Genomic DNA, 7972 nt, shown 5'->3' on the forward strand with positions numbered 1-7972 from the left:
AGTAATTCTTTCTGTAAAATGTACTGTGGAAACTGATTCTGCTTTCTGTAGATCTGACTTTCATTGTGTGGGACAGGTGTGGTTTAAATAATCGTTTTCTTGTCCATCTTCATAACAATTATTTGCTCATATCATGTCTAGAGTTAGGCAGCGGTCTTAGGCTATGTACACACTCCTATTTACTCTGACTCAAGTGCACTCCCATGGCTGGTTTGGGAAGCAGTACAGACAATCTCCAATTGGTGCGGGGGTTTTATTCCAGGTCATCACGTGCAAAAACAGAGTGTGCAAAATCCACTATGCCCCGTTTTGCCCCATCACAGCCCTGCTCTGCCCTGCCATGCTCCCATTCCTCCCTCATCTCACCCCGTTCCACCCCCTTTACCAGCCACTTCTGGGTCACCACCATGCACACATCTGCAGTTGCGCATAATTGGACGTGCATCAATCGGTCTTTGTATGTATAGACACAACATTAGCCACAATCCATATATATCCTGCATTTACTCTGTTGTTTCTTAGGAAATACTGCACTTCAATGTATTCCTCCCTGCCCCCCACCAGCTCCAGTCCACACTGAGAAAAAGAATGACATAGCTTCATTTTAAGCTGGTAACATGTACACAGACCTTACATGGGATTTACTTCTGAATAGACAGGCTTGTAGTGTAGGGTTGTTTTTTCTAATTTAGTATTTATTTTTATTTTACAGAATTTGTAAACCCCTGAATTGTGTGTGTGTGTGTGTGTGTGTGTGTGTGTGTGTGTGTGTGTATCTGTAAGCAGTTTACATTAAATATGCATTAAAATTATCAACAATCTTTCCAAGTGCATACAATGTACAGCTTACTCATCTGATAAGAATACAGTTCATAAAAATAGAGGCTCTGGCTAGGGATGCTTCCAGACGATTGTTTATTGTGGAATCAGTGCTCCCCAGGCATGCAATGTTTTCGCTGGGGTTTCGTTTTTGTTTTTGCAACATTCACGTGTTGTTGTTAGCCTCAAAATGCCAGCCTGTGTTTTGTTTTGTTTTTGTTTTGTTTTGTTTTTCCTTTCTTGGGCAAATCTGGGAAATTTAATTCTTGTGAAGGGCCCATTGCAATATGTCAAAGGCCCGTTTGCAAATTAAGGCTCTGTCTAGAAGCATCCTAGGTCCTGAATCTAGATGTATAAAAGTCAGGTTCAAATTCCCACTCATCTATGGAGTTCACTGCTTTCGCAAGTTAATGTATGGCCATATTCACACCATACATGGAAAGCACTGTTTTGCCACTTTAGCATCTTCCAAAGGATCCTCGGAACTGTAGTTAGTTAGGAGAACTGCATTCCCCTTGCAGTGCTACAGTTTCCAGAGCTCCTTGGGAAGAGCAATTGGTTGCTAAACCACTTGGGAAAGCACTGAGCAGCTCTGTAAAATTTGATTTATCTCCATATAGTGTATATTTTGAAAATTGTAGTGCACACTGTTACTCTAGTGATGTTGGGGCTCTCAGGGCAGAAGAGTAAGAGATGGCTTCCTGTAGGCAACTGGTTGGCCACTGTCAAAACAAAATGCTTGTTAGGTCTTTGCGCTGATCCCTAAACAGCCTAGGCCCAGTATACCTAAAAGAGAGTCTCCACCCCCATCATTCAGCCCGGACACTGAGGTCCAGCTCTGAGGGCCTTCTGGTGGTTCCTTCACTGTGAGAAGTGAAGTTACAGGGAACCAGGCAGAGGGCCTTCTCAGTAGTGGTACCCACCCTGTGGAACGCCCTCCCACCAGATGTCCAGGAAATAAACAACTATCTGACTTTTAGAAGACATCTGAAGGCAGCTCTGTTTAGAGAAGTTTTTAATGTTTGTTGTTTTATCATGTTTTTAATATTCTGTGGGGAGCCGCCCAGAGTGGCTGGGGAGGCCCAGCCAGATTGGTGGGGTATATGTAATAAGTTGTTATTGTTATTGTTATTGTTATTGTCGTTGTTGTTGTTGTCCAGCAGGGTTGTCCTTATGTTCTCATGCACAGAGAAAGTAATGTAGGTGGCACAAAAGGAGTGCCAACTTGGTCGTCACTTTGTGCCACCTGAGAGAAGGGCCATGGCTCAGTGATCGATCACAAACTTCGCAGGCAAAGAAAGTCCCCAGGTTCAATCCTGTGCATCTCCTGGTAGATCTAGGAGGGAGTTCTGTATGATACCCTGGAAAGCTGCTGCCAGTCAAGGTTGACAATACAGTCACACCTTGGGTTACAGATGCTTCAGGTTGCGTTTTTTGGGGTAACGGACCGCCGAAACCCAGAAGTACCGGAATGGGTTACTTCTGGGTTTCGGCGGTCGTGCATGCGCAGAAGTGCTAAATCACGCTTTGCGCATGTGCAGAAGCACAGAATCACAACCCGCACGTTTGCAGACACGCTGCTGTGGGTTGCGGACGCTGCGGTTTGCGAACATGCATCCCGCACGGATCAAGCGTCCACTGTGGGCTAGATGAACAAATAACAAAATGGTTCTCCCATTGGGTCCCCTCTGCCCTGAGTTCATGTTTTCCTCTCTCTTTGCATTCCATACATTTTTGATTTTTTAAAAAAATATCATTTTCTGTCAGAGTAAGATGACTTGAGAGAGCAAAGAATTTCCAAAAGATGTGCAGCTGGTGGTTGAAGCTTTGGAGTGAGAAATGTAATGTTGGCCAGGCCCTGTAGTGACTGTCAGAGCTAATGCCTCTGAATCTTGGAGGGACGGAAAGCAAACACCAGCCTGTTGCCATTAAACTCCAGCTATGATCCCAGGGAGTATGCAGAGGGTTAAAAGGCTTTAAGAAAAAGAGCAGGTTCTTTGTTACCTTTGACACACAAACATCCCAGGCAAGCTACCGTTTTGTTTATCCCACTGCAAACCTTAGGACAAGCTGCTTACCTTCCATGACATGACCTTTCCGCCGAATATATCCTTTCAAACATTTGAATTCAGCGAAGTAGAATTAAAATCATTGACCTTTCATTCTTCCCTAATCCACTCCCTTCTACAGACTTTGCTTTTAATAACAAAAAAAAAAAAACCCTCCACATCTCTCTCTCTCTCTCTCTAATGCCCTGCTGTCAGTAGTGCAGAAAGCAACCCCATGTTTGTGAGAGACGCCAGCCAAATCAGCACCGGAGAACTTATTGCAAGCATTCGGACTTAATCTGCGAATTATATCAGGACTTTCTATTGCCTGTATTTCTGCTTGTTGAGCTTGTTTGAGGGTGGTTTTGTTTTCTAAGCCTTTTGTAACCAGCATGCGGGGAGGGCGGGGGAGAAGAAACAGCTACACAGGAATGTCTTTCTCCATGGGGAGGGGGGGAGTCTAATACATAAACACACACAACAGAATAGTTCCTGTTCTGGTCACTGAACTAAAAAGGGATCCGTTTCTTAGAAGTATCAAATAACTCTGCCAAACAAATGGTAACAGAAAAGGCAGAGTTTACTGGAAGAGCTACATCACTCATTAAAAGAGAGGATTTTGAGGGTGCTCAGTTTATCTCTCAGTGGAGCCACCCAGACCAATATATTTTTATTGCTCTTCTGCTGCTTGTGTTGTCAGCTTTTCGGTAGAACATCCTAAACGACAGCATTTTTTAAAAAACTTAAAATTTAGTTTAATGACAGAAGGGGATTTGGGGTGGCACCTATCCTTTCAGGTTGCCCCTTAGGGCTTACGGCACCAATCAATTGTCCCACTGTATCATTTCCCACCCCACAGAGTCAAAGGCACAGAGGATGCTACACGATGGGAAAAGGCGGAGTTCTGTATTCCTCAGAAACGTGCTGCATTGCAGGACCCAGCTTTTTATTTTTGGCAGCAGTTGCTGGAGCAAATTATACAGCTCATCAGATGTGGTTTGTTAGCTGCAGTAAATAAACCAGTGCAAAGACTTGTTTTTCTTGTTTATATTCGGTTACTAGTTTGACTGAAATCGGATTTCGGAGCTAGGGTTGCTGTTTAATATGGAACAAGATCTGAAATGAAGACACCCCAGGTTCTTAGAAAGAAAGAAAAACTCCCAAAGTGATTGTCCCCGAAGTATTTTTATTTTTTTAATGAAGAGCTGATTTACTGACCATGAACAAAACTTCAGGAAATTCCAAAGCCCACATGGATATTCAGAGACTTGCAGGTGGTATATAGACATTCATAGAAACAAAAGTGGGTTCAGGAGATTGTCTACAAAGTGAGCCCTGCTTCTCCCCTTCTCCTCTGTACTGTAAGGATGGTGGTGGAATTTGAATCACTTCATGCTTAAAGGTGAACCTACATAACTTGCACTTTCCAAAACAATGCACAAACCCAAACACACCCATCCTTCTCTGAATGTTGCAAAGTAGTTCTTCAGCCAAGTATGTATATGCTGGGGTAAAGTGTCCAAACAAATGCACTTCATGAAAAAAAAATATTAAAAATGCATTGTTTTACTGAAAACTGCTGTGTAAAAAATGTTTCAATTCAGCGAAATTTCATACAAGCATGTATATGTTAGGAGAAATTTGCACCAAAATGCTAATTAATTTTCATGAGGGTCTTTTTTTAAAAAAAAATTACAAACTGGTGTAGACGGGCAAATCTGTCAATTTCAGTTTCAGTCAGTTTCTCATTTTTTCAGTCTCACATTCAGTGAGTTTATTTGAAAACTGAGCCAAAATTCAGAAGAAGGAGACTTTTTGTGGGAAGGAGCCATAGTTCTGGGGTAGAGCATCAAGATTATTATTATTTATCATTTAATTCCATTTTATATTTATATTTTTTTCATCATAATAGTTCCTCAAAAATGTATGCACTCTAGTACTGACACTAGAGTGGAAGCTAGAGAAAAAAGTGGTCTCCTCATATTGAGATGGGTGGAGTTGTTTCTGAAGTTCTTCCCATGACTACCTAATTAAAAGTTTCTGACTTTATTTTAGAAAAATATTTTTTCATTAATTCTCCCCCTTGAATTTTCTAATCAGCTCAGGAAGTCAGAGAATTTGCTTTGTCATTGGCACACAGGCCAGCTAGTCCTCACATCCTCCCCGCTGCACCAAGGATTCCCTGCCCGAGCTGCTTCAGGTCGTGGCGGATGTCCTCCTGGAGACACCTAGCTTGGTTGTCCTAGGGGATTTTAACATCCATGCCGACACGACCTTACAAGGGGCTGCTCGGGACTTCGTGGAAAGCATGGCCTCCATGGGGCTGTCCCTGAATAAGTCTGGCCCAACCCATAGCCGCGGACATGCCTTGGACCTGGTGTTTACCTCTATGGATGTTGGTGATCTGACACTAAGTAAAAGCGAAACGAAAGAAGTGCCATGGTCAGATCACTTCCTGGTGCAACTGGACTTCTCTGCGACCCATCCCCTCTGCAGGGAGGTGGGACCAATTCGGATGGTCCGCCCCCGCCACTTAATGGATCCAAATGGTTTCCAGAGAGTGGTAGGGGATGCTTTATCCCATGTTGATGGCCTTTCAGCCGATTCCCTGGTGGCCCGCTGGAATGTGGAGTTAACCAGGGCTATTGACTGTTTGGCTCCAAAGCGCCCTCTCCGATTGCATGGAGCCCGGAGAGCCCCGTGGTTCTCCACGGATCTGAGGGCAATGAAACAATCGTTGAGACGGCTAGAGCGCCGGTGGCGGATAACCCATTCCGAATCTGACCGGACACAGGTTAGAGCTCAACGTCGAGCCTACCAAGTGGCGATAGCGACGGCGAAGAAGACCTTCTTCGCCGCCTCTATTGCATCTGCAGAAAACAGCAGCAGGAGACTTTTTCAGGTGGTTCACAATTTAGCGGAACCACCTGCGACATCTGGGCCCAGTATGGGCCACATGATCTCCTGCAATGATTTTGCAAAGTTTTTTGCAGATAAAATCGCTCAGATTTGGGAAGAAGTAGACTCCACCGTGGGAGCAGAGCCAGGGCGGGAGAGTGCTAGAGTCCTGTCTAGTCAAGTTGTGTGGGATCAATTCCAACCTGTTACCTCCGAGGATGTGGACAGGCTGCTTGGACGAGTGAAGCCAACCACCTGCCTCCTGGATCCTTGCCCATCCTGGCTTATAAAAGCTAGCCGGGAAGGACTGGGCGATGGGCTTCGTGGGGTGGTGAATGCTTCCCTCCGTGAGGGAGCCTTCCCAGACCCGCTGAAAGAGGCGGTTATTAAACCGCTTCTTAAAAAACCATCTTTAGATGCGGCCACGATGGCCAATTATCGCCCAGTCTCAAATCTTCCATTCTTGGGCAAGGTGATTGAGCGAGTGGTTGCTGAACAACTCCAGGCACGCCTGGAAGAAGCGGACCATTTGGATCCCTTCCAGTTGGGATTCAGGCCTCATCATGGGACTGAAACTGCCTTGGTCGCACTGGTTGATGATCTCCGGCGGGCTAGGGACAAAGGTGAGAGCTGTTTCCTAGTTCTGCTGGATCTCTCAGCGGCGTTTGATACCATCGACCATAACATCCTTCTGAACCGTCTTGAGGGGCTGGGAGCTGGGGGCACTGTCATACAGTGGTTCCGCTCCTTCCTCCTGGGCCGTGTTCAGAAAGTGGTGGTGGGGGATGAGTGTTCAGACCCCTGGGCCCTCACTTGTGGGGTGCCTCAGGGCTCTGTCCTCTCCCCCATGCTTTTCAACATTTACATGCAGCCACTGGGAGAGATCATCAGGAGGTTTGGGCTGGGTGTTCATCAGTATGCGGATGATACCCAGCTCTACCTCTCTTTTAAATCAGAACCAGTGAAGGTGGTGAAGGTCCTGTGTGAGTGCCTGGAGACGGTTGGAGGATGAATGGCGGCTAACAGATTGAGGTTCAATCCCGACAAGACAGAAGTACTGTTTTGGGGGGACAGGAGGCGGGCAGGTGTGGAGGATTCCCTGGTCCTGAATGGGGTAACTGTGCCCCTGAAGGACCAGGTGCGCAGCCTGGGAGTCATTTTGGACTCACAGCTGTCCATGGAGGCACAGGTCAAATCTGTATCCAGGGCAGCTGTTTACCAGCTCCATCTGGTACGTAGGCTGAGACCCTATCTGCCTGCGGACTGTCTCGCCAGAGTGGTACATGCTCTGGTTATCTCCCGCTTGGACTACTGCAATGCGCTCTACGTGGGGCTACCTTTGAAGGTGACCCGGAAACTACAACTAATCCAGAATGCGGCAGCTAGACTGGTGACTGGGTGCGGCCGCCGAGACCATATAACACCGGTCTTGAAAGACCTACATTGGCTCCCAGTAAGTTTCCGAGCACAATTCAAAGTGTTGGTGCTGACCTTTAAAGCCCTAAACGGCCTTGGTCCAGTATATCTGAAGGAGCGTCTCCACCCCCATCGTTCTGCCCGGACACTGAGGTCCAGCTCCGAGGGCCTTCTGGCGGTTCCCTCACTACGAGAGGTCAAGTTACAGGGAACCAGGCAGAGGGCCTTCTCGGTAGTGGCGCCCGTCCTGTGGAACGCCCTCCCATCAGATGTCAAAGTGATAAACAACTACCTGACATTCAGAAGACATCTGAAGGCAGCCCTGTTCAGGGAAGTTTTTAATATGTGACATTTTAGTGTATTTTTTATCTTTGTTGGAAGCCGCCCAGAGTGGCTGGGGAAACCCAGCCAGATGGGCGGGGTACAAATAATAAATTATTATTATTGTTGTTGTTGTTGTTGTGACTGAGATGAGTGCAATCCTCAGCAGACTCACCACTGGATTTTCACACTTCTGAACACAGTTGCATTACAATAGGGTTGGTGTATGCAGATAAGCTCCAATGCAAGCAGAATACTAAGAGCAGACCTGATTCCTGGCATTATTTTAATACTGGCATTGCTCAGAATGAGCTAGGTTTATTTGAAAACTGAGCCAAAATTCAGAAGAAGGAGACTTTTTGTGGGAAGGAGCCATAGTTCTGGGGTAGAGCATCAAGATTATTATTATTTATCATTTAATTCCATTTTATATTTATATTTTTTTCATCATAATAGTTCCTCAAAAATGT

Source organism: Podarcis muralis, chromosome 3 (genome assembly GCF_964188315.1).
Source record: "Podarcis muralis chromosome 3, rPodMur119.hap1.1, whole genome shotgun sequence".
Classification (NCBI taxonomy): Eukaryota; Metazoa; Chordata; class Lepidosauria; order Squamata; family Lacertidae; genus Podarcis; species Podarcis muralis.